The following is a 24499-nucleotide window of genomic DNA, read 5'->3' on the forward strand; positions in this document are numbered from 1 at the left end:
AATTGCTGCGCCTGTCTCTGATCCTTATACAAAGTGACAATTATGTGTGTCAGAATGGCACCGGATGGGATGGCTGTCGTTTTACCGGCTGCTAATTTCCTACTACACTGGCTCTTTTTCTTTTTGGATGTGGCAGGAATTGCAAACAATTTCGGACTACAAAAGGAAACCCCAGCCGCGACCTGCCCAGTGACACGAGCCAACCAGATGAGCTAAATGACTTCAATGTGTGCTTTGAGGCATGCAACACACATGCATGAGAACATTAATGAGCCCGACGTGAACGACATAGTGGTTTCATAGAACAGGCCCAAAGCCCTGTCATTTGCGTGAAAAGATGGCGGAGATAAAGAGGATGAAGGTTGGACTGCCTTCTGAGAACTCAAATAAACCTCACCTGCCTTCCATTCTTCAAGCTAACGTGCAATCATTGGAAAAGTAAATTGACTACCTACAAGGAAGGAACTTGGCTCATCGCTGGAGGCTTCGGGCCATGGATCACCACTGGAGGCTTCGGGCCATGGATCATCACTGGAGGCTTCGGGCCATGGATCATCACTGCCTTCGGGCCATGGATCACCACTGGAGGCTTCGGGCCATGGATCACCACTGGAGGCTTCAGGCCATGGATCTGCACTGGAGGCTTCGGGCCATGAATCATCAATGGAGGCTTCGAGCCATGGATCATCACTGGCTTCGGGCCATGGATCACCACTGGAGGCTTCGGGCCATGGATCACCACTGGAGGCTTCAGGCCATGGATCTGCACTGGAGGCTTCGGGCCATGAATCATCAATGGAGGCTTCGGGCCATGGTTCATCACTGGAGGCTTCGTGCATGGAGCAGGCACAGGACATACCAGGCTGGAGACATGCACAGGAGGCTGGGTGCATGGAGATGGCACAGGATATACTGGACGGTGGAGGTGCACTCAAAGCGACTGTCTTGCTCCAGACTTCAACAACTCCAAACTCTTTCGTCCCTCTCCACTGCCCACCACTCCTCGCTCAAACGGTCCAAGAATTCCTCCTCAGCCTCGGACTCACCCCTCAGCACCGATGCCCACGTCATCTGCTGCCTCTCGGGTTTCTGTTGTGTCCTCTCCTCCTAACCACGCTGCTTGGTCCGTTTGTGGTGAGATCTTCTGTTACGTCCGTCATTAGATAAGTGAGACCAAAGCGCAGCGTGGAAAGTGTTCATGAACTCCAACAAAACAACAAAATACAAAACTGAACGTAAAGTTCTGCAGGGCTAGAAAGCAACTATGCAAAAACAAGATCCCACAAGGTGGGAAAAGGGGCTGCCTAAGTATGATCCCCAATCAAAGACAACGATAGACAGCTGCCTCTGACTGGGAACCATACCCGGCCAACAAAAAAAATAGAAAAACTAGAATGCCACCCAAATCACACCCTGACCATATAGAGAAATAAAAAGGCTCTCTAAGGTCAGGGCGTGACAATGTGTATACTTATGTTTCATAGTCTATTTGTTTAAGACTACCAAGAAACATTCTGTGTGCCCCTGATTTATCCCCATGCAGTAAAAGGCTAATCTAACACAGCGTTCATAGGAAGCGGAGGACCAACCCCACCATGATCTCAGTGTGGATGCAGACAGACAGATAGAAAGGCTGTTGAATCAGCACCGATGCGAAATGAATGGGCTGCCTATATCTCAGGAGATAGCCAGCAGCGTTGGCAGAGGAGATGGAGCAGTGATGATTGACACTATCTCGTCATTGGTTTGCCAACATCAGTGATGAATAATGGATCGCCCAGCGTGGCCAGTGGTCGCTATTGCATGTAGTGTAACACACAAGAAAGGTGATATACCAGTGTTTGAGCTGTGATACCTGGCGTACGATTACCCTTCCTATTAGCGTAGAACACTTTACCAACACGGTGAACATGGGAGTGTCCATAATTAAATCAGAAAATTGTGAGATCATGCAATGATTAAAGAGAAATTAATACAAAGTAAATTCCAACTGTAAAAACCTATAGAAAGCCATAAAATGACTGCATTTATTAAAATGTAATTGTACGAGCCAAAATATCCTTTCCTTATTTTAACATGAATAAATTTTTTTCCAAAGTGAGGGTGATAGATCATCTTTGTTATTGCCTGAAGATTTTCCATTCAAGCAGAAAGAGCTGTCATCTTAGTGTATGAGGATATTCTATACCGATGCAACATAGCTAATTGACCACACGGACTGACAGAATCATGATCATATGGTAATAGTGCAATAACTCATGTAGGTTTCTCAGAATTAGTAAATTGTAACATGATAGCAGCAGAGGACCAGCGTGAAGCCGGGATCAATTGAAAAGGAGTAGCAGTGCTGATGCAGAATTGGGCGCCAATAGCTTAGAGCTAGCCCTCAGCGCTGAAAAGGCAACAGAGCCGTGATGACTTCCAGTATCTTGTCATTGGTTGCTCTGGAAGAGCTTCATGTAAACCCAACACCGTTGACTTAATGTGAACTCACACTGAGAGAGGAGACTCTTTGATATGCATATAGGGAGTGGACAGTAGGCAGACAGATGGGTTCTTGAGCAGACTGCACGCTGAAGGGTCTGACACCCAATATGAACTGATTCCTTGCTAACAGAGAGCATGATAAGGCTGCATTTGTCTGACTGAAATTGGAATAGGAAAAGCATATAACAGCAGACATTGTACAAAGACAAGAACAGACAGTAGACCGATGCAGAGTGCCACAGCTCAGCCATGACATACCATTACAAAGCATAAAACCACAGTGTTGCTAAAAAAACACCTCAACTAAATTTTAGCTTTGTAAACACCTTATCTAAATAACCTGTCCTACTGAAATTTATCAGCAGTGCCTTGTAAGGTGAGGGAGGATGCACATTTTGTTTATGACCATGCTCTTATTTCTATTGCATCATCTTGGATGACTGTCATTCATATTCCATTTGCCCAGTTCAATCTAACCATCGATAGGTTTAGACTGCTACATGATATTCTAATTTTCCAGGTACCCATCATGAGGTTCCTACAACCTAGCCTATGAATGAAATGTTTACAACATACAGGTGGTGCAGAGGTCAAGATAATTTTGAGAAATCGAAGTGACAGACAGTGACACATTCAATACCGCATTGCACACTCTTGCCTGCATCTAGCTGATTTAGGATGTAATCGTTAGTCCAAGAGTTGCAAATGTGAGTTTCTACTCGACAAATGTAGGTGTGTTTATCCCTGCTTCAATACATTTTTCTTCCTTCCTATATTCTTCCATTTCACAAATATCTATGCACTTTCCTCCTCTCACCTTTTCCCTTTGCTAGTGGACTTGGATTTCAGCGCTCAACACATCAGCTGTCTGTGACTTTAACCTTCATATCATGACCCCTAACCCCTATACACAGCCTACATCGTTGTCACCATGATAACGTCATAGTCAACATAGCTACTAGAACTAATGGGTTAGTAAACCCACTACAATCATGCAGTAGAGTGTACAGTCAGAGAGCAGTTTTAGCAGTTACAACAGCGGGCCTTGGAGGCAATAAATGTATAAAACCAAAAGCTTACCTTAATTTGGAAGAGTTCCAGTGTTGGATAGCCAACACTGGAATAGCCAGCTACCTCACATATCATCCTTATCTGTTTTTAGCAGGGTGTTTTCCGTAGGCTAAACCAGCTAGCTGTTTTTTTTCTAGCTAAGTTCAAGTAAAAGAAAAATACAAACAAATCTCACTCAAATCAAAATCAAATGTATTTATATAGCCCTTCGTACATCAGCTGATATCTCAAAGTGCTGTACAGAAACCCAGCCTAAAACCCCAAACAGCAAGCAATGCAGGAGATGAGAGGAACAGGAGGAGAGAAGTTGGAGGAGATGAGAAGAACTGGAGGATAGAAGCTGGAGGAGATGAGAGGAACAGGAGGAGAGTTGGAGGAGATGAGAGGAACAGAAGGAGAGGAAAAAAAGAGATGTTGGAGGAGATGAGAGGAACAGGAGGAGAGAAGTTGGAGGAGATGAGAGGAGAGAAGTTGGAGGATATGAGAGGAACAGGAGAAGAGAAGTTGGAGGAGATGAGAGGAACAGGAGGAGAGAAGTTGGAGGAGATGAGAGGAACAGGAGGAGAGAAGTTGGAGGAGATGAGAGGAACAGGAGGAGATGAGAGGAACAGGAGGAGAGAAGTTGGAGGAGATGAGAGGAACAGGAGGAGAGAAGTTGGAGGAGATGAGAGGAACAGGAGGAGAGAAGACCAAATGAGAGGAGAGGATATGAGGAAAGAGCAGAAGAGGAGGGGGAGTGTAGCCCTCCTTAGCCCTGACAATGACGAGGCGATAAGATCTAAAAATGACTTCTAGATGCACCAGTGACTCCCTGCTCTCTCTCTCTCTCTCTCTCTCTACATCCCAGTCGGAGAACAGAGATAACGAGGGAGAGAGAGAAAAATAGCTCTAAATTGTACTGGGCTGGTCTGAACATTCTGTCCTTAGGGGATTAGTAATTAATTGTGGTTTGGAATTTCTCTTTTTAGGGCGCTGTGCTGCTGCAGTGTGTAATTGTGCATGTGAGCTATTTTAGTATGAGAAGGAGGAATACCCTCATGTACAGAGATGGGGTCATTAGGACAATAATCTCACAATCTTTTCCCCTTTTCTCTCCACTCTACAGAATGGACTCTTGGAAAGCCTTTGTTAACATAGAGAGAGTATGGCAACATCAAAAGGTTGGGGAATGGAACAATATTTCTGTAAACCAGTGTCCTTTTGAATTTAAAGAATATGATGTCAGATCAGTTGGTGTCTGGGACATTATATCTGAGGATAGGACGAAATACTGTGGGGCAAAACGTATTTAGTCAGCCACCAATTGTGCAAGTTCTCCCACTTAAAAAGATGAGAGAGGCCTGTGATTTTCATCATAGGTACACTTCAACTATGACAGACAAAATTATTTTAAAAAATCCAGAAAATCACATTGTGGGATTTTTAATGAATTTATTTGCAAATATGGTGGAAAATAAGTATTTGGTCACCTACAAACAAGCAAGATTTCTGGCTCTCACAGACCTGTAACTTCTTTTTTAAGAGGCTCCTCTGTCCTCCACTCGTTACCTGTATTAATGGCACCTGTTTGAACTTGTTATCAGTATAAAATACATCTGTCCACAACCTCAAACAGTCACACTCCAAACTCCACTATGGTCAAGACCAAAGAGCTGTCAAAGGACACCAGAAACAAAATTGTAGACCTGCACCAGGCTGGGAAGACTGAATCTGCAATAGGTAAGCAGCTTGGTTTGAAGAAATCAACTGTGGGAGCAATTATTAGGAAATGGAAGACATACAAGACCACTGATAATCTCCCTCGATCTGGGGCTCCACGCAAGATCTCACCCCGTGGGGTCAAAATGATCACAAGAACAGTGAGCAAAAATCCCAGAACCACACGGGGGGACCTAGTGAATGACCTGCAGAGAGCTGGGACCAAAGTAACAAAGCCTACCATCAGTAACACACTACGCCGCCAGGAACTCAAATCCTGCAGTGCCAGACGTGTCCCCCTGCTTAAGCCAGTACATGTCCAGGCCCGTCTGAAGTTTGCTAGAGAGCATTTGGATGATCCATAAGAAGATTGGGAGAATGTCATATGGTCAGATGAAACCAAAATATCACTTTTTGGTAAAAACTCAACTCGTCATGTTTGGAGGTCAAAGAATGGTGAGTTGCATCCAAAGAACACCATACCTACTGTGAAGCATGGGGGTGGAAACATCATGCTTTGGGGCTGTTTTTCTGCAAAGGGACCAGGACAACTGATCTGTGTAAAGGAAAGATTGAATGGGACCATGTATCGTGAGATTTTGAGTGAAAACCTCCTTCCATCACCAAGGGCATTGAAGATGAAACGTGGCTGGGTGTTTCAGCATGATAATGATCCCAAACAGAGGAGATCTGCATGGAGGAATGTGCCAAAATACCAGCAACAGTGTGTGAAAACTTTGTGAAGACTAAAAGAAAAAAAAATGACCTCTGTCATTGCCAACAAAGCGTATATAACAAAGCATTGGGATAAACTTTTGTTATTGACCAAATACTTATTTTCCACCATAATTTGCAAATAAATTCATTAAAAAATCCTACAATGTGATTTTCTGGATTTTTTTTCTCATTTTGTCTGTCATAGTTGAAGTGTACCTATGATGAAAATTACAGGCCTCTCTCATCTTTTTAAGTGGGAGACCTTGCACAATTGGTGGCTGACGAAATACTTTTTTGCCCCACTGTAAATTGTATTTTGGAATGTCTACATATTCTAGTTATCAGATTCACATGGAATTGTTGTGCAATTTAAATGTTAAAATATGAAACTATTTGTGAAAAGATGAAATGTAATTTTAGCTTCTAAATTAGATAATTGTTTTCATCAGTAAATTATACTCACTCGGTGGCCAGAACCAAGTGAACAGACATTGGTTGAGAACTATGAAACATGCCCTTCTACATTTACATTACATTTAAGTCATTTAGCAGACGCTCTTATCCAGAGCGACTTACAATATTAAAGCCCATAGACGGAAGTCAAACTCAGATCCCGGCAACGTGAGGACTGGTGTCCATATGTTTAAAAGGGCTGATTTCAACTTCAACCTAACAAAATAAACTTTTAGTTCCCGATGACGTGAGGACGCTAGCGGGACAACTTCCGGTGAAACTGGAGGGCACGCAAGTCAAATAAAAAATCATAAAAATAATGGAAATTAAAACTTCTTACGGCTGCAATCCCGTTGACGGGATGATATGACAACAGCCAGTGAAAGTGCAGAGAGCCAAACTAAAAACAACAGAAATCTCATAATTAAAATTCCTCAAACATAGATGTATCTTATACCGTTTTAATGGAAATCTTGTTGTTAATCCCACCACAGTGTCTAATTTCAAATAGGCTTTACAGCGAAAGCACCACAAACGATTATGTTAGGTCACAACCAAGCCACAGACAAACACAGCCATTTTATTCCAGCCAAAGAGAGCAGTTTCAAAAAGCACAAATTGTGATCAAATGTATCACTAACCTTTGATGATCTTCATCAGATGACACTCATAGGACTTCATATTACACAATACATGTTTATGTTTTGTTTGATAAAGTTCATATTTATCAAAATATGAGTTTACATTGGCCAGTCACATTCACTAGTTCCAAAAACATCCAGCGATTTTGCATAGCCACACCATTCAACAGAAATTCTCATCACACATGTAGATGATAATACAAGTTATACACATGGAATTATAGATATACCTCTCCTTAATGCAACCGTTGTCTCTGATTTAAAAAAAAACTTCATGGAATAATCTGAGACGGCGCTCAGAAGGATGGCGTCAACATAAACAAGAAATTAATGATAAATATTCCCTTACCTTTGATGATCTACATCAGAAAGCACTCCAGGAATCCCAGTTCCACAATAAATGTTTGTTTTGTTCGATAATGTCCGTTAATTATGTCCAAAAACCTTCTTTGCGCATTTGGTATACATATCCAAACGCTCATTCTGGTCAACATTATGTCGGACAAAAACTTCAAAAAGTTATATTACAGGTCAAAGAAACATTTCAAACTATAGCTTCAATAAAGTTCCAACCAGAGTATTCCTTTGTGTCTTCATGAGCAATGGAATGCAAGTTGATACCATTAGGAATGCGCGTGATCAGAAAATGGCTGACTGCAAGTCACCTGATAGATTATGTTCTCATTCAGTCCCACAACACAGTAGAAGTCTCATTCAAATGTCTATAGATGGCTGACATCTAGTGGAACCCCTGGGCAGTGCAACATCATTAATATCTCAAGGGGATTTCATTGGATTTCATCTTTCCACTGGGATTCTCTGCCTCTAACCCTATTACAGGGGCTGAGTCACTTGTTTACTGGTGCTCTTTCATGCCGTCCCTAGGAGGAGTGCGTCACTTGAGTGGGTTGAGTCACTGATGTGATCTTCCTGCCTGGGTTGGCACCCCCCCCTTGGGTTGTGCCATGGCGGAGATCTTTGTGGGCTATACTCGGCCTTGTCTCAGGATGGTAAGTTGGTGGTTGAAGATATCCCTCCAGTGGTGTGGGGGCTGTGCTTTGGCAAAGTGGGTGGGTATCCTGGCTGTTTGGCCCTGTCCTGGGGTATCATCGGATGGGGACACAGTGTCTCCTGACCTCTCCTGTCTCAGCCTCCAGTATTTATGCAGTAGTTTATGTGTCGGGGGGCTAGGGTCAGTTTGTTATATCTGGAGTACTTCTCCTGTCTTATCCAGTGTCCTGTGTGAATTTAAGTATGCTCTCTCTAATTATCTCTTTCTCTCTTTCTTTCTCTCTCTCGGAGGACCTGAGCCCTAGGACCATGCCTCAGGACTACCTGGCATGATGACTCCTTGCTGTCCCCAGTCCATCTTGCTGTGCTGCTGCTCCAGTTTCAACTGTTCTGCCTGCGGCTATGGACTCCTGACCTTTTCACCGGACGTGCTACCTGTCCCAGACCTATTATTTGACCATGCTGGTCATTTATGAACATTTGAAAATCTTGGCCATATTCTGTTATAATCTCCACCCGGCACAGCCAGAAGAGGACTGGCCACCCCACATAGCCTGGTTCCTCTCTAGGTTTCTTCCTAGGTTTTGGCCTTTCTAGGGAGTTTTTCCTAGCCAACGTGCTTCAACACCTGCATTGCTTGCTGTTTGGGGTTTTAGGCTGGGTTTCTGTACAGCACTTTGAGATATCAGCTGATGTACGAAGGGCTATATAAATAATTTGGATTTGATTTGATTCATTCTCCTACATTATTGTATCATTTCTACAAACTTCAAAGTGTTTTCTTTCCTGAGCAACAGACAGTTTACTTTGGGCACCTCATTCATGCAGAAAATGAGAAAAAAGGGGCCTAGTCCTAATAAGTTTTGAAACGGCTAATTTCAACATGGAGGTGACGATCACCATGCTGGAAGGATGAATTTCGACTAGACCAGACAGAAAACAGCAGGAGCTGAGTATGGCAACTTGGTATGAACTTTGAACTATATTTCGCTGAAGAAGTGCTACATCCTAGACGTTGAGTTATCAGCTGCAGCTGTAAACGTACGTGGCCTAGGAAAGGACAGAAATCTCTGAAGAACGACAGGCTACTTAAACGTATCCACTCTACAACACTACAACCAGATTGATTTTACAAAAGACAATGGCGATCTCTGCTGGGTAAACCAGTCTTCCATCTTCGACCCATCTATTGAATCCCAGCTCAGAGTAAATATATATATTTTCATTTTTCCTTCTCCCGAATGGCAGTTATTAGAATGCATAAGATTCTGTATTCATGGTAGCATAGCTTCTCAAGGTCCGATAGACCCAATCCCTTTGTCTCTCAGTCTTCTCGCCCTTTCATTCAAACCCGACCCCTTTCCTTTGTGTAACCAGCCGTGATATCGGGTTAGCCCACTAGGCGCTTTTCATGACATGATTAGTAATCAATGTGTGATCTATCCTGTGTATATATATATATATGGTATTATGTGTGATTATTTAGGTATTTAGTAAATAAATAATTAAGCCAATTTGTGTATTGCTGATTCAACTTAGGGTTTGTGCAGATGAGACTGAATAAGGTGAAGATTAATAATTGACTGCTACTGATACAAAAGCTCTTCAGATCTTTAAGAGTTTATTTGGAAGACAGCAGCTCTATAAACACTTTTCCCTGATGCCCCAGGTAATTAATGAGTTAATTGTTGCATGGTTTAATTCAATCACGTATTCAATCAATCATTAGGTAATCGATTTGATAAAAGAGCCTGTCATATAAATGAATCAGTCAGAGACATGACAACTGTATGAGTAGGAACATGTTATTCCTCCCTTTCTTCTGCCCGGCGTGCTTTACATTGTCCTGTTCAACTAGTTGATTCTTTTCCCATTGACCATTCAGGAAGTACAAGTGACAGCTTGTTAGCAGCATGTTGAGCTGTACCTGCCAGCAGACAAGCTTGGTTTACACATCGGGGTGGAGCTATTCTACCTATTCAAAGACCTGCGGTCACAACTGCTTACAGGTACACCCAACAGCGAATGCTTGTCATTTACAAACAGACAAAGTATACATATTCATAAACAACTTCAAAGGGGTTTATTTCCCTATTTATTTTAGTTGTGTCTTTTGTGTGTGTGTGTTCCCTCAGTCGACGTAACCCCATGGGTCTGATGGTTGCACTTGATGACAACAACAGAGCAGCAGGAGAGCTATTCTGGTATGACGGAGTCTCTGGAGGTATTTCAACAAAGTCAGGTGGAGTTAGTGCGTACGTTTGTGTGTGTGTTTGTGTACATACATGTTTTTGTGTACGTCTACCGGCATCCTGTTATGCCATAGAGAATTGTGTCACCTATTTTGTCTCTCTGATCTCACCCAGAGAAACTGTTGACATTGGAAGTCTTACAATCGATCAGAGTTAGCCCATTCACACTGCTCAGTTTGAAGGTCAGTTACTTTACTGGGTTTGGGTCAAACAATCCAGTTTTGAACCACATGGTAACGTTATCTACAGTATATGTGACCGACCGGCTCGATTCGGTCCTCTGTAGCAAAATTAGAAAATTGTGTTTATTACATTGGATTAAAGGAGAGACTCGAGCTGGAAATGTTATATAATACACTACAGTTGAGGAACAATGGAAAAGTATTTCTGCATTGAAAATTGATACATTTGTAATTGTAAAATGGCACTTGAATATTTTCGTAAAACCTCTGAGATTTCCTGGAGAACCTGGAGAGATTTCTTTGTCTACAGTCGTGGCCAAAGGTTTTGAGAATGACAGAAATATAAATTTTCGCAAAGTCTACTGCCTCAGTTTGTATGATGGCAATTTGCATATACTCGAGAATGTTATGAAGCGTGATCAGATTAATTGCAATTAATTGCAAAGTACCTCTTTGCCATGCAAAGTAAACTCAATCCCCAAAAAACATTTCCACTGCATTTCAGTCCTGCCACAAAAGTTGACATCATGTCAGTGATTCTCTCATTAATGCAGGTGTGAGTGTTGACGAGGACAAGACTGGAGATCACTCTGTCATGTTGATTGAGTTCGAATAACAGACAGGAAGCTTCAAAGGGAGGGTGGTGCTAGGAATCATTGTTCTTCCTCTGTCAACCATGATTATCTGTAAGGAAACATGTGCCGTCATCATTGCTTTGCACAAAAAGGCCTTCACAGGCAAGGATATTGCTGCCAGTAAGATTGCACCTAAATCACCCATTTATCGATGTTCAACCAAGAACTTCAAGGAGAGTGGTTCAATTGATGTAAAGAAGGCTTCAGGGCGCCCAAGAAAGTCCAGCAAGCTCCAGGACCATTTCCTAAAGTAGATTCAGCTGTGGGATCGGGGCACCACTAGTAGAGAGCTTGCTCAGGAATGGCAGCAGGCAGCAGGCAGGTGTGAGGCGAAGACATTTGAAGGATGGCCTGATGTCAAGAAGGGCAGCAAAGAAGCCACTTCTCCACAGGAAAAACATCAGGGACAGACTGATGTTCTGCAAAAGGTACATGGATTAGACTGCTGAGGACTGGGGTAAAGTCATTTTCTCTGATGAAACCCCTTTCTGACTGTTTGGGGCATCCGGAAAAAAGCTTGTCCGGAGAAGACGAGGTGAGCGCTACCATCAGTCCTGTATCCTGCCAACAGTAAAGCATCCTGAGACCATTCATGTGTGGGGTTTCTTCTCAGCCAAGGGAGTGGGCTCACTCACAATTTTGCCTAAGAACACAACCATGAATAAAGAATGGTACCAACACATCCCCCGAGAGCAAATTCTCCCAACCTTCAAGGAATAGTTTGGTGACGAACAATGCCTTTTCAAGCATGATAGAGCACCTTGCCTTAAGGCAAAAGTGATAACTAAGTGGCTCGGGGAACAAAACATCAATATTTTGGGTCCATGGCCAGGAAACTCCCCAGACCTTAATCCCATTGAGAACTTGTGGTCAATCCTCCAGAGGCGGGTGGACAAACAAAAACCCACAAATTCTGACAAACTCCAAAAATTGATTATGCAAGAATGGGCTGCCATCAGTCAGAATATGACCCAGAAGTTAATTGACAGCATGCCAGGGCGGATTGCAGAGGTCTTGAAAAAGAAGGGTCAACACTGCAACTATTGACTATTTGCATCAACTTCATGTAATTGTCAATAGAAGCCTTTGAAACTTATGAAATGCTAATAATTATACTTTAGTATTCCATAGTAACATCCGACAAAAATATCTAAAGACACTGAAGCTGCAAACTTTGTGGAAATTAATATTTGTGTCATTCTCAAAACCATTGGCCACGTCTGTACACCCATTCAGCATTATTGACACCCTCTGAAGCCTTAAGCCCCACCAATCTCTTTAAGGATTAAAATGTGAAGCCATGTACTAAACAATTTGATGACTAAATGTTGATTTATACAACGTGCAGGATAAAGTCTCGAAGTGAAATCATGAAATCAAGTGCATGTATATTCTATTGTTGTCCGACATCAAACTTGTCGTTATGAAAAAGTATGAACACCAAAACAACAGAATGCATGAAATCAGCAGCCCGGGGGTTCAAAATAACATAACTAGTGGTTATCTGCTTTGAGTAAACCAATAAACTTCAAACATGATTTAGCATATGTCAATCTAGCAAACCAGGAAACTAAAAGCAACTTTCGAAACAGTTTTTTGGTTTGTTTTAGCTTGTTAGCTAGCTATCCAATGATAAGTTAGCTGGCTAGCCAGTTCAAATAATTACCATAACCATATAGCTGACAACATCTTATATTGTAGTCATTATTACAGGAAAATAAACTCACAGCAAGTTAATGGCTAGCCAATTAAAGTTAAAGTTGTGAGTGTGCTGAAAGCAGGGCATTCTACCGGAGAACTCTAGAACTTGTACACTGTCTCATTGGCCTAACCTTATATCCTAATTTGACTTTGGTGCAGGTCATGTTCTTCACATTACCGTCTCTGGTAAACACATACTATATCAAATAAAATGTTAATTTGAAACACGCACAGGATACAGTGAAATGGTTGCCTGCATAGTGGAGTCTTTTGTTTAGACATGTAGCTAGCCAGCTAGCTCGCTAGCTAAACAGTGAACCATAATTCCAACTCATAATGTTACTACCCTGCATGAATCTGCAGGTAGCTAACCAGCAGGTTCAACATTAGCTTGTTAACATTAGGCTATAACTAGCGATGCAAATGGCTCTGAGATATAAATAATATTACTACACAGATAATATACATAACATTAGCTAGCGAGCCAGCCAGCTAACGTTAGCTAGCTAGCCAACAGTACATTTAATCTTGAAATGAAAATGACTTTCTGACAAAATTAGATTAGTATAATATCTGTAAATGTAGTCAGCTCCACTATCTTACCCATATACATGGATGGACGCTTATCCGCCTCTGTCACGGATGCCATTGTTGCCCTTAGTTTGAAAATGTAATCTGGAGACAGGTGTTTTATACAACAGCCTTCTGTGTGTTCTCTTTTCGACTCCCTCTGCATATTTGCAATCAAACACCAGAATCTTCTTACCTATCATCCTCATACTCATACTCATACTAATTTCACCAGGATTTACACAGATTTCCAAGCTCATTTTACATACATTACATTTAAGTCAATTAGCAGACGCTCTTATCCAGAGCGACTTACAAATTGGTGCATTCACCTTATGACATCCAGTGGAACAGTCACTTTACAATAGTGCATCTAAATCTTAAGGGGGGTGAGAGGGATTACTTATCCTATCCTAGGTATTCCTTAAAGAGGTGGGGTTTCAGGTGTCTCCGAATGGTGATTGACCCGCTGTCCTGGCGTCGTGAGGGAGTTTGTTCCACCATTGGGGGCCAGGGCAGCGAACAGTTTTGACTGGGCTGAGCGGGAGCTGTACTTCCTCAGTGGTAGGGAGGTGAGCAGGCCAGAGGTGGATGAACGCAGTGAACGCAGTGCCCTTGTTTGGGTGTAGGGCCTGATCAGAGCCTGGAGGTACTGAGGTGCCGTTAACCTCACAGCTCCGTAGGCAAGCACCATGGTCTTGTAGCGGATAAACGAGCTTCAACTGGAAGCCAGTGGAGAGAACGGAGGAGCGGGGTGACGTGAGAGAACTTGGGAAGGTTGAACACCAGACGGGCTGCGGCGTTCTGGATGAGTTGAAGGGGTTTAATGGCACAGGCAGGGAGCCCAGCCAACAGCGAGTTGCAGTAATCCAGAAAAAGATGACAAGTGCCTGGATTAGGACCTGCGCCGCTTCCTGTGTGAGGCAGGGTCAGATCTGCGGATGTTGTAGAGCATGAACCTACAGGAACGGGCCACCGCCTTGATGTTGGTTGAGAACTACAGGGTGTTGTCCAGGATCACGCCAAGGTTCTTGGCGCTCTGGGAGGAGGACACAATGGAGTTGTCAACCGTGATGGCGAGATCATGGAACGGGCAGTCCTTCCCCAAGGAGGAAGAGCAGCTCCGTCTTGCCGAGGTTCAGCAGGTGGTGATCCGTCATCCACACTGATATGTCTGCCAGACATGCAGAGATGCGATTCGCCACCTGGTCATCAGAAGGGGGAAAGGAGAAGATTAATTGTGTGTCGTCTGCATAGCAATGATAAGAGAGACCATGTGAGGTTATGACAGAGCCAAGTGACTTGGTGTATAGCGAGAATAGGAGAGGGCCAAGAACAGAGCCCTGGGGGACACCAGTGGTGAGAGCGCGTGGTGAGGAGACAGATTCTCGCCACGCCACCTGGTAGGAGCGACCTGTCAGGTAGGACGCAATCCAAGCGTGGGCCGCGCCGGAGATGCCCAACTCGGAGAGGGTGGAGAGGAGGATCTGATGGTTCACAGTATCGAAGGCAGCCGATAGATAGAAGGATGAGAGCAGAGGAGAGAGAGTTAGCTTTAGCAGTGCGGAGCGCCTCCGTGATACAGAGGAGAGCAGTCTCAGTTGAATGACTAGTCTTGAAACCTGACTGATTTGGATCAAGAAGGTCATTCAGAGAGAGATAGCGGGAGAGCTGGCCAAGGACGGCACGTTCAAGAGTTTTGGAGAGAAAAGAAAGAAGGGATACTGGTCTGTAATTGTTGACATCGGAGGGATCGAGTGTAGGTTTTTTTCAGAAGGGGTGCAACTCTCGCTCTCTTGAAGACGGAAGGGACGTAGCCAGAGGTCAGGGATGAGTTGATGAGTGAGGTGAGGTAAGGGAGAAGGTCTCCGGAAATGGTCTGGAGAAGAGAGGAGGGGATAGGGTCAAGCGGGCAGGTTGTTGGGCGGCCGGCCGTCACAAGACGCGAGATTTCATCTGGAGAGAGAGGGGAGAAAGAGGTCAGAGCACAGAAAGTGGAGAGCAAAGTTTTTGCAGCTCTACTACGTGAAATCCTTCAAAAAAGCTTTGTTAGAAAGGATTACCAAAACATAATGATCAGCTCATGTCATATACAGAAGTGTGTAACATGGCAGACCAATCTGAACGCATCTCTCAGTATGTCCAGCCCCACCATTATTTCAGCCAATCATGGCTAGTAGGAAGGTTCTTTGCTTTTTCCGTGGCTAAACTAGGCTCGTAATTTAACTAGTTTGTTTGTATTTACAGATGCATACATTGTTATTAACCAGAAGGGGACTAGGGTTCCAATTTTGGAACACCCCCCCCCCCACGTTCAGCTGGAAGGTGGCGCATGGAACGCAAAAATATTCCTAAAAATATTTAACCTCCACACATTAACAAGTCCAATGGCTCAAATGAAAGATAAACACCTTGTTTATCTACCCAGCAAGTCAGATTTCTAAAATGTTTTACGGCGAAAACATAGCACATATTTATGTCAAACCACCACCGAAGACACAGCTAATTTGCATAGCCAAGTTGAACAAAAATATGCAATCAACAAATGCAGGATTAAAAGAAAAATAATGCACTAACCTTTTGAAATCTTCATCAGATGACAGTAATATAACATGTTACACAGTACATTTATGTTTTTTTCAATAATATGCTATATATATCCATAAATCTCTGTTTACAATGATGCATCGTTCAAAAAATGCTACTCAAATGTCCTGAGAAATGACGATAGCTCCGGCAGATAACGTCAGCTAACAAGGAATACACATCATAAACTTTGACTAAATATGCATGTTCTACATCTTGGAGTCCACAAAAACCCAAATTTACCACATAAATATTCCCTTACCTTTGCTGTTCTTCCATCAGAAGACCTGGAAGGAATTATACTTACCAAAAACAGCGTTTAGTTTTGCATTCTGTGTCTTTCGGTTCTCAAACACGACACATTTCGGTTGAAATGTCGCCAAAAGTCAAGTGGATGCGCACCAAAACGTCAAACTTACATATTATATGTCGACTAAACTTATCAAACTAAGTTCATAATCAAGCTTTAACATGTTATAAAGGTGTACAGCAATCGTGAGGACGAACAGAAACGCATGCATTCTATAATCGATCTTGGAAAAAAGACAGGACCTGAGCAGAGCGCGCATAAAAGTGACCTGTTTTTTTGCGTGACTGAAAGGTTTCGGCCCGCCAAAACTCTTGTGAGCGCGCGATTCTCACCATGAGAAGCCCCATTGAAAGTGGAGATCGCGCTGAAGACAGAGAGACTGTTCCCAGACCTGTAAGTGCTTGGGAAGGGTGGGGGCGATGACGTCAATGTTGGGCCAACTTTTCTGTTGACAAGAGAGAGTTTGTGAGAATGACTGCCCTGGTTTTAGAAGCTTTAGAGTGTTTTCTATTCAATAATATTTTTTATTTGCATATATTAGCAACTTTTGACAAAAAAATATATGTTTACTATGGGCACGCAATTACTCCAGCGGGGGCAGTAGACAGCCCTATCCCCAACAGGTTTTAAGGCACATGAAAGTTCACATGTTACAGAAGACATTTCCGCCAAAAAATATATTTAGATTTTTTTTTAAGTTGACTTTCAAATGCCTCTTCTGTGAAGTAGCGACATATGCCTAGTTTGCTGAAACGAGTCACATATGATGTTAGCTATATGATGACAATACCTATGATAAGTGATTCACTGCCAAAGGTAATTTGATTTATGTTCTCTGATAACAATTTCATAAGATGTTATTGGTAATACTAAGGTGAGGCAACTCTGACCTATAGATCCATTTCTGGGTGTAATCTCATTCTACTCTTCCTGTATGTTATCCCTCCACAGGGCGTGTTGACCACCAGGTGATGTATTCTGGGTACAGTGACCCTAGCAGCCTAAAGTTTGAGAACATCTCTGTGATTGGAGTCTCCAGTCCACCCGTGACTGTCAGTCACACATGGCAACAAAGTCATTGTACATCCTTTCAACTATGACAACAAGCAGGTAACCAAGGCCGTCACTGCTGTTGCTCCCCAACATACATGACTCTCACAGATACAGTTGTCATGTCTTTGCCCTGTTGGGTGAGGTTTAGCATAAACACACATGTACAACAGAATATTCAATTAGGATTTATGCTAGGATCACTTAAGGTTCTGAGCAAAATGCCAGCCTGGGTAAAATGTAAGATTTACCGTGTGGTCTTTGACCCTACAGCCACCGTACTCACCAGTTTCTCCCCAGAAGTCCATAGCTCATCCCTGTAAACTGCCCAAACCAAGGGCATTGTAGACTTATCATCAACTTAGGATAGTGCCCTAAGCAACACACCACTAAGTAAGAAAACCCTATATATGATATTAGACAATGCCATGATAAAGGCATTTTGCCAAGACCTCGGACGTATATAGAATACAGTCCAATACGATGTGATAACTATATTTTATCTCTTTTGTTTATGCTTTTATTAATTTTGTTTCATGACACTTAGAAATCCTACCTGATCGACCACCAGAGAGAGACTGCAACGGCGATTCCCCAACCCGGACATCCCCTGGCAATTCCTGTGATGCTTTGGAGCTTCCAAAAAACCTACCAAGGTAGACCACCAGACGGGGGACTGCAACAGCGAACACCAACTGGATATCTGCTGCCCCGCCTTGGAGTGGCCTTCTTCATTCACATAAACCTTACCCGGGTCAACCACCGGAGGGGGAACACAACGATGGTCCAAAACTAGGACAACCAACGGTAATTGTTCTGTTGGTTAGCAAATGGCAGAATAATCACAAGATTGAAACCAACAAGCAGTGACTGTCATGACATTTCCCTGTTGGGTTGGGTTTATGACCCAGGGTAGCCTAGTGGTTAGAGTGTTGGACTAGTAACCGAAAGGTTGCAAGTTCGAATCCCCGAGCCGACAAGGTACAAATCTGTCGTTCTGCCACTGAACAGGCAGTTAACCCACTGTTCCTAGGCCATCATTGAAAATAAGCATTTGTTCTTAACTGACTTGCCTAGTAAAATAAAGGTAAAAAATACCCTTTTCTATCCACTCACCGAATGGACTCTTGGAAAGCCCTTTGATTAACATAGAGAGAGTAGGGTAACATCAACAGGTTGGGGGAAGAGTATAATATTTCTGTAATAGAAACCAGTCTAAAGTGTCCGTTGATACTTAAAGAATATGATGTCAGATCAGTTGTCATCTGAGACATTATTACTGATGGTAGGATGACAAATTGTATCTTGGAAAGTCTACACATTCTAGTTATCAGATTCACGTGGAATTGTTGTGCAATTTAAATATTTAAATGTGAAACTATTTGTGAAAAGATTAAATGTAATTTTAGCTTCTAAATAAGATAAACTATGCTCACTCAGTGGCCACGCCCAAGTGAACATATATTGGTTGAGAACTATGAAAAATGCCCTTCTCTCCCCCAAAACAAGAGCCCGTTAACGGAAGTCACCCTCAGTTCCCGATGATGTGAGGACTGGTGTCCATACGTTTAAAAGGGCTAATTTCAACATGGAGGTGACGATCCCCACACTGTAAGGATTAATTTATACTAGACCGGCCAGAATTCAATGCGAGCTGATTATGGAAAAATGGTATGATCTTTGAACTCTCATTCACTAAAGAAGAAGTGATACATCGTAAAAGTCGAGTTATCAGCTGCAGCTGTAAACGTACTTGGCAAGGACAGACAATCTCCTAATCAGAAAGACAGGGTACAACATATCCACCTTACAACACTACGAACAGACAGATTCTACAAAGGACAAGGGCGATCTCTGCTGGGCAAACAATTCCTCCATCTTCGACCCCTCTATCGAAGTACAGCTCAGTGTAAAGATATATCTTGCATTTTCCTTTTCCGAATGGGCGGTTATTAGAATGCATAAGATTCTGTATTTACGTAGCATAGCTTTTCAAGGTCCGATGGAGACCCAATCTCCTTTGTACCTCAGTGTCCTGCTTTTTCAATTCTTTCTGTAACCAGCCGTCATATAGGTTTCATCTGCTAGGGACTTTTTCTTTTATGACATGATTACTAATCAACGTATGATCCATCCTGTATATATGTAATTCTGCGTGAGTATTTAGGTATTTAGTAAATAAATAATTAAGCACATTTTTGCATTGCTGATTCAACTTGTTAGCCAGTGAAGATTTTATGACATTCAGATGAGACTGAACAAGATGACGATTAATAATTGGCTGCTATTGATACAAAGATATTCAGACCTTTATGAGTGGATATGGGAGATAACCACTCTATATATAAACTAATGCTTCCGTGGTGCCCCAGGTTATTAATGAGTTAATTGCTGCATGATTTAATTCAATCACATAAACGTTAAATAAGCGATTTGATAAAATTGCCATATAATTGAATCAGTCAGAGACACGACACAGTGGAGCAGGGGAACTTGAGAGAACGAACCGTCACTCATCAGTCCTTTCTTTTCTTTCTGTATCTGTCTTACCTTAGTGAGATAGTTCAGAGATACCAAGCCCAACATAAGCAGTAGGAGAGGATACATGAATATCATTCATGTCAACAAGGAGAAGGCAGTCACATTAACAGTCTTCCAGAAGAAGATATGGAGATAATTGTTATACATTATGGTCAGTATAGAGGTAGCTACTGACACAACGATAGGTAGGTAGGTAGGTAGGTAGGTAGGTAGGTAGGTAGATATGTATGCAAGATAGTGTTAGCTATGTCTCAGACACTGACAGATCAGAGTTACCTACAGTTTAACCTGTCAGGAGGAAGTCTCTGTACTGGGGAGTGATAGAGGGAGAGAGAATGTGTGTGTGTGTGTCTATGTGTGGAAGTGCACATGCAAATGCATACATATGTTTGTGTGTGTCAAAGATATTGCTGCACTCAAACACACATGTAAACAAGTGCACTTGGTAGGTGATTTCTAAAGGATGAAGTGTATTTGAGACAATACACAGACAATACACAGGTGTGTCTGTCATATCTATCCCTCTCGGTCTCTAACCTTGTAACCTGTGAAGGACTGTCTTTCCTTCCTTTCACACATTCTATCATATATGCATTTTACTTTATGAAGACCAATATACCGAGTGTCTTGTAAGCTGATTAGTTTGTGCCCGCCACCCACTTCAGCTTCTCTCTCTCTCTCTCTCTCTCTCTCTCTCTCTCTCTCTCTCTCTCTCTCTCTCTCTCTCTCTCTCTCTCTCTCTCTCTCTCTCTCTCTCTCTCTCTCTCTCTCTCTCTCTCTCTCTCTCTCTCTCTCTCTCTCTCTCTCTCTCTCTCTCTCTCTCTCTCTCTCTCTCTCTCTCTCTCTCTCTCTCTCTCTCTCTCTCTCTCTCTCTCTCTCTCTCTCTCTCGCTACCCATCTATCTTGCCCTCTCTCACCTACCTCTCCTCTTGTCCTCCAACCCATCTCACTCCCCCTTTCTCACCTACCTCCTCCTTCCTTCTTGATCCTAGGTGTTGTATCACAGTGCAATAGTACCATGTCATGCCAGAGACCCAGCACTTTGTCTGCTACGCAGAGCTCAATAGTGACTAGATCAAGTGTAATGCCAGAGGCTACATCTGGGAGGTAGGTCAGACACACACACACACACACACACACACACACACACACACACACACACACACACACACACACACACACACACACACACACACACACACACACACACACACACACACACACACACACACACACACACACACACACACACACACACATACAGTTTCTCCAAAAGTATTTCATCAACACACACACATACTTTTAATGTCTCTCTCCTGTCTAGGCATTTATCATTGAAGGTGTCCCGTGGTGTTACTACCCTGAGGACCATGACTGCACCCCTACAATGGGGACAGAGCAGCCATCCTGCTGAAGCTTCAACCTCAGTGAAAAGCTAAACCACTGGTCACCAACCGGTCGATCGCGATCCACTTGTCCATCTCCAAGGCATTTCTAGTCAATCCCCAAACATTTCTGTAAAAACAAAAACAAAAAGCCTTGTGTACCTATTTTTTTATTCGTCTCGGGCTGTTGGTGGTAGGTACAGCCAATTCAGCTGCACTGCCCGCTGGGTAGGCAAACTGTTTCCATTTCATGTGTCTGAAGGTACAAACTCTGCCTTCCTGGTGAGCCTGGTGAGGAAATCAAGTGCGCTATGCTATCGCTGGCCAATCAGATTGCTCAGATGACGGAGTCTGCAGTAACGTAGCAGGCATAAAAGAAAGCGATGGCAAAATTGATACTATGAGATTTCAAAACGCTTAAAACCATGACTAGAGAGAGACTGTCAACGAATACAGGAAAGAACTGCTGTTTTTATGAGTGAGTTTGTATTCAACACTTTTATAAGACATAAAATGCGCTTCCTATTTCCACTCAGTGCTACAACAAGCACTGCAGCAGTAATGAACTCCAAAAAGTTCTGGGACACTGTGAAGTCCATGGAGAACAAGAGCACCTCCTCCCAGCTGCCCACTGCACTGAGGCTAGGGAACACGGTCACCACCGACAAATCCATGATTATCGAAAACTTCAACAAGCATTTCTCAACGGCTGGCCATGCCTTCCGCCTGGCTACTCCTACCTCGGCCAACAGCCCCGGCCCCCCCCGCAGCTCCTCGCCCAAGCCTCTCCAGGTTCTCCTTTACCCAAATCCAGATAGCAGATGTTCTGAAAGAGCTGCAAAACCTGGACCCGTATAAATCAGCTGGGCTTGACAATCTGGACCCTCTATTTCTGGAACTATCCGCTGCCATTGTCGCAACCCCTATTCAACCTGTTCAACCTCTCTTTCATATCGTCTGAGATCCCCAAGGACTGGAATGCTGCCACAGTCATCCCCCTCTTCAAAGGGGGTGATACCCTTGACCCAAACTGTTACAGACCTATATCCATCCTGCCCTGCCTATCTAAGCCAAGTCAACAAACAGGTGACTGACCATCTCGAATCCCACCGTACCTTCTCCGCTATGCAATCCGGTTTCCGAGCCGGTCACGGGTGCACCTCAGCCACACTCAAGGTACTAAACGACATCATAACCGCCATCGATAAAAGACAGTACTGTGCAGCCGTCTTCATCGACCTTGCCAAGGCTTTCGACTCTGTCAATCACCATATTCTTATCGGCAGACTCAGTAGCCTCGGTTTTTCGGATGACTGCCTTGCCTGGTTCACCAATTACTTTGCAGACAGAGTTCAGTGTGTCAAATCTGAGGGCATGTTGTCCGGTCCTCTGGCAGTCTCTATGGGGGTGCCACAGGGTTCAATTCTCGGGCCGACTCTTTTCTCTGTATATATCAATGATGTTGCTCTTGCTGCGGGCGATTCCCTGATCCACCTCTACGCAGACGACACCATTGTATACACTTTCGGCCCGTCATTGGACACTGTGCTATCTAACCTCCAATCGAGCTTCAATGCCATACAACACTCCTTCCGTGGCCTCCACCTGCTCTTAAACGCTAGTAAAACCAAATGCATGCTTTTCAACCGATCGCCGCCTGCACCCGCATGCCCGACTAGCATCACCACACTGGATGGCTCTGACCTGGAATATGTGGACACCTATAAGTACCTAGGTGTCTGGCTAGACTGCAAACTCTCCTTCCAGACCCATATCAAACATCTCCAATCGAAAATCAAATCAAGAATAGGCTTTCTATTCCGCAACAAAGCCTCCTTCACTCACGCTGCCAAGCTTACCCTAGTAAAACTGACTATCCTACAGATCCTCGACTTCGGCGACGTCATCTACAAAATTGCTTCCAACACTCTACTCAGCAAACTGGATGCAGTTTATCACAGTTCCATCCGTTTTGTCACTAAAGCACCTTATACTACCCACCACTGCGACTTGTATGCTCTAGTCGGCTGGCCCTCGCTACATATTCGTCGCCAGACCCACTGGCTTCAGGTCATCTACAAGGCCATGCTAGGCAAAGCTCCGCCTTATCTCAGCTCACTGGTCACGATGGCAACACCCATCCGTAGCACGCGCTCCAGCAGGTGTATCTTATTGATCATCCCTAAAGCCAACACCTCATTCGGCCGCCTTTCGTTCCAGTACTCTGCTGCCTGTGACTGGAACGAATTGCAAAAATCGCTGAAGTTGGAGACTTTTATCTCCCTCACCAACTTCAAACATCAGCTAGCTGAGCAGCTAACCGATCGCTGCAGCTGTACATAATCTATTGGTAAATAGCACACCCATTTTCACCTACCTCATCCCCACAGTTTTTATTTATTTACTTTTCTGCTCTTTTGCACACCAATATCTCTACCTGTACATGATCATCTGATCATTTATCACTCCAGTGTTAATCTGCAATATTGTAATTATTCGCCTACCTCCTCATCCCTTTTGCACACATTGTATATAGACTCCCCTTTTTTTCTCTGTGTTATTGACTTGTTAATTGTTTACTCCATGTGTAACTCTGTGTTGCCTGTTCACACTGCTATGCTTTATCTTGGCCAGGTCGCAGTTGCAAATGAGAACCTGTTCTCAACTAGCCTAACTGGTTAAATAAAGGTGAAATAAATCAAATAAAAAAATTAATGAATGAGTAGGAAAGTGTATCTATAGAATTGCGTTGTTGTTATTATTAGAGGCTTGGATCTTTTTAATATCAAGGAATATTACACATTCTCTGTTCGTAGGAGTAACAACATGAATTTGTGCATGAGGCAGGAATAATGCGGTGCGACTTGAGTTTCGCCATCAGCTGGATGACGGTGTTTTGGTCAGTGTCAGTGGAGAGGGAGATCGGAGACCATCAGTTGGATGACGGTGTTTTGGTCAGTGTCAGTGGAGAGGGAGATCGGAGACCATCAGCTGGATGACGGTGTTTTGGTCAGTGTCAGTGGAGAGGGAGATCGGAGACCATCAGCTGGATGACGGTGTTTTGGTCAGTGTCAGTGGAGAGGGAGATCGGAGACCATCAGATGCAGGCACCATCAGCTGGATGACGGTGTTTTGGTCAGTGTCAGTGGAGAGGGAGATCGGAGACCATCAGATGGATGACGGTGTTTTGGTCAGTGTCAGTGGAGAGG

The 24499-nt window shown here is 43.4% G+C and overlaps 1 long non-coding RNA gene across 1 annotated transcript; it reads left to right on the forward strand.

Annotated features, from left to right (window-relative positions):
• Positions 1–10213: 10213 nt before the first annotated feature.
• Positions 10214–21004, forward strand: LOC123993514. The gene is made up of 4 exons (XR_006831461.1): positions 10214–10302; positions 17266–17424; positions 17912–18171; positions 20898–21004. It is a non-coding gene; the product is annotated as an uncharacterized LOC123993514 (long non-coding RNA).
• The last annotated feature ends 3495 nt before the right edge of the window (positions 21005–24499 follow it).

Source organism: Oncorhynchus gorbuscha, linkage group LG13, assembly GCF_021184085.1.
Source record: "Oncorhynchus gorbuscha isolate QuinsamMale2020 ecotype Even-year linkage group LG13, OgorEven_v1.0, whole genome shotgun sequence".
In the NCBI taxonomy this organism is placed as follows: Eukaryota; Metazoa; Chordata; class Actinopteri; order Salmoniformes; family Salmonidae; genus Oncorhynchus; species Oncorhynchus gorbuscha.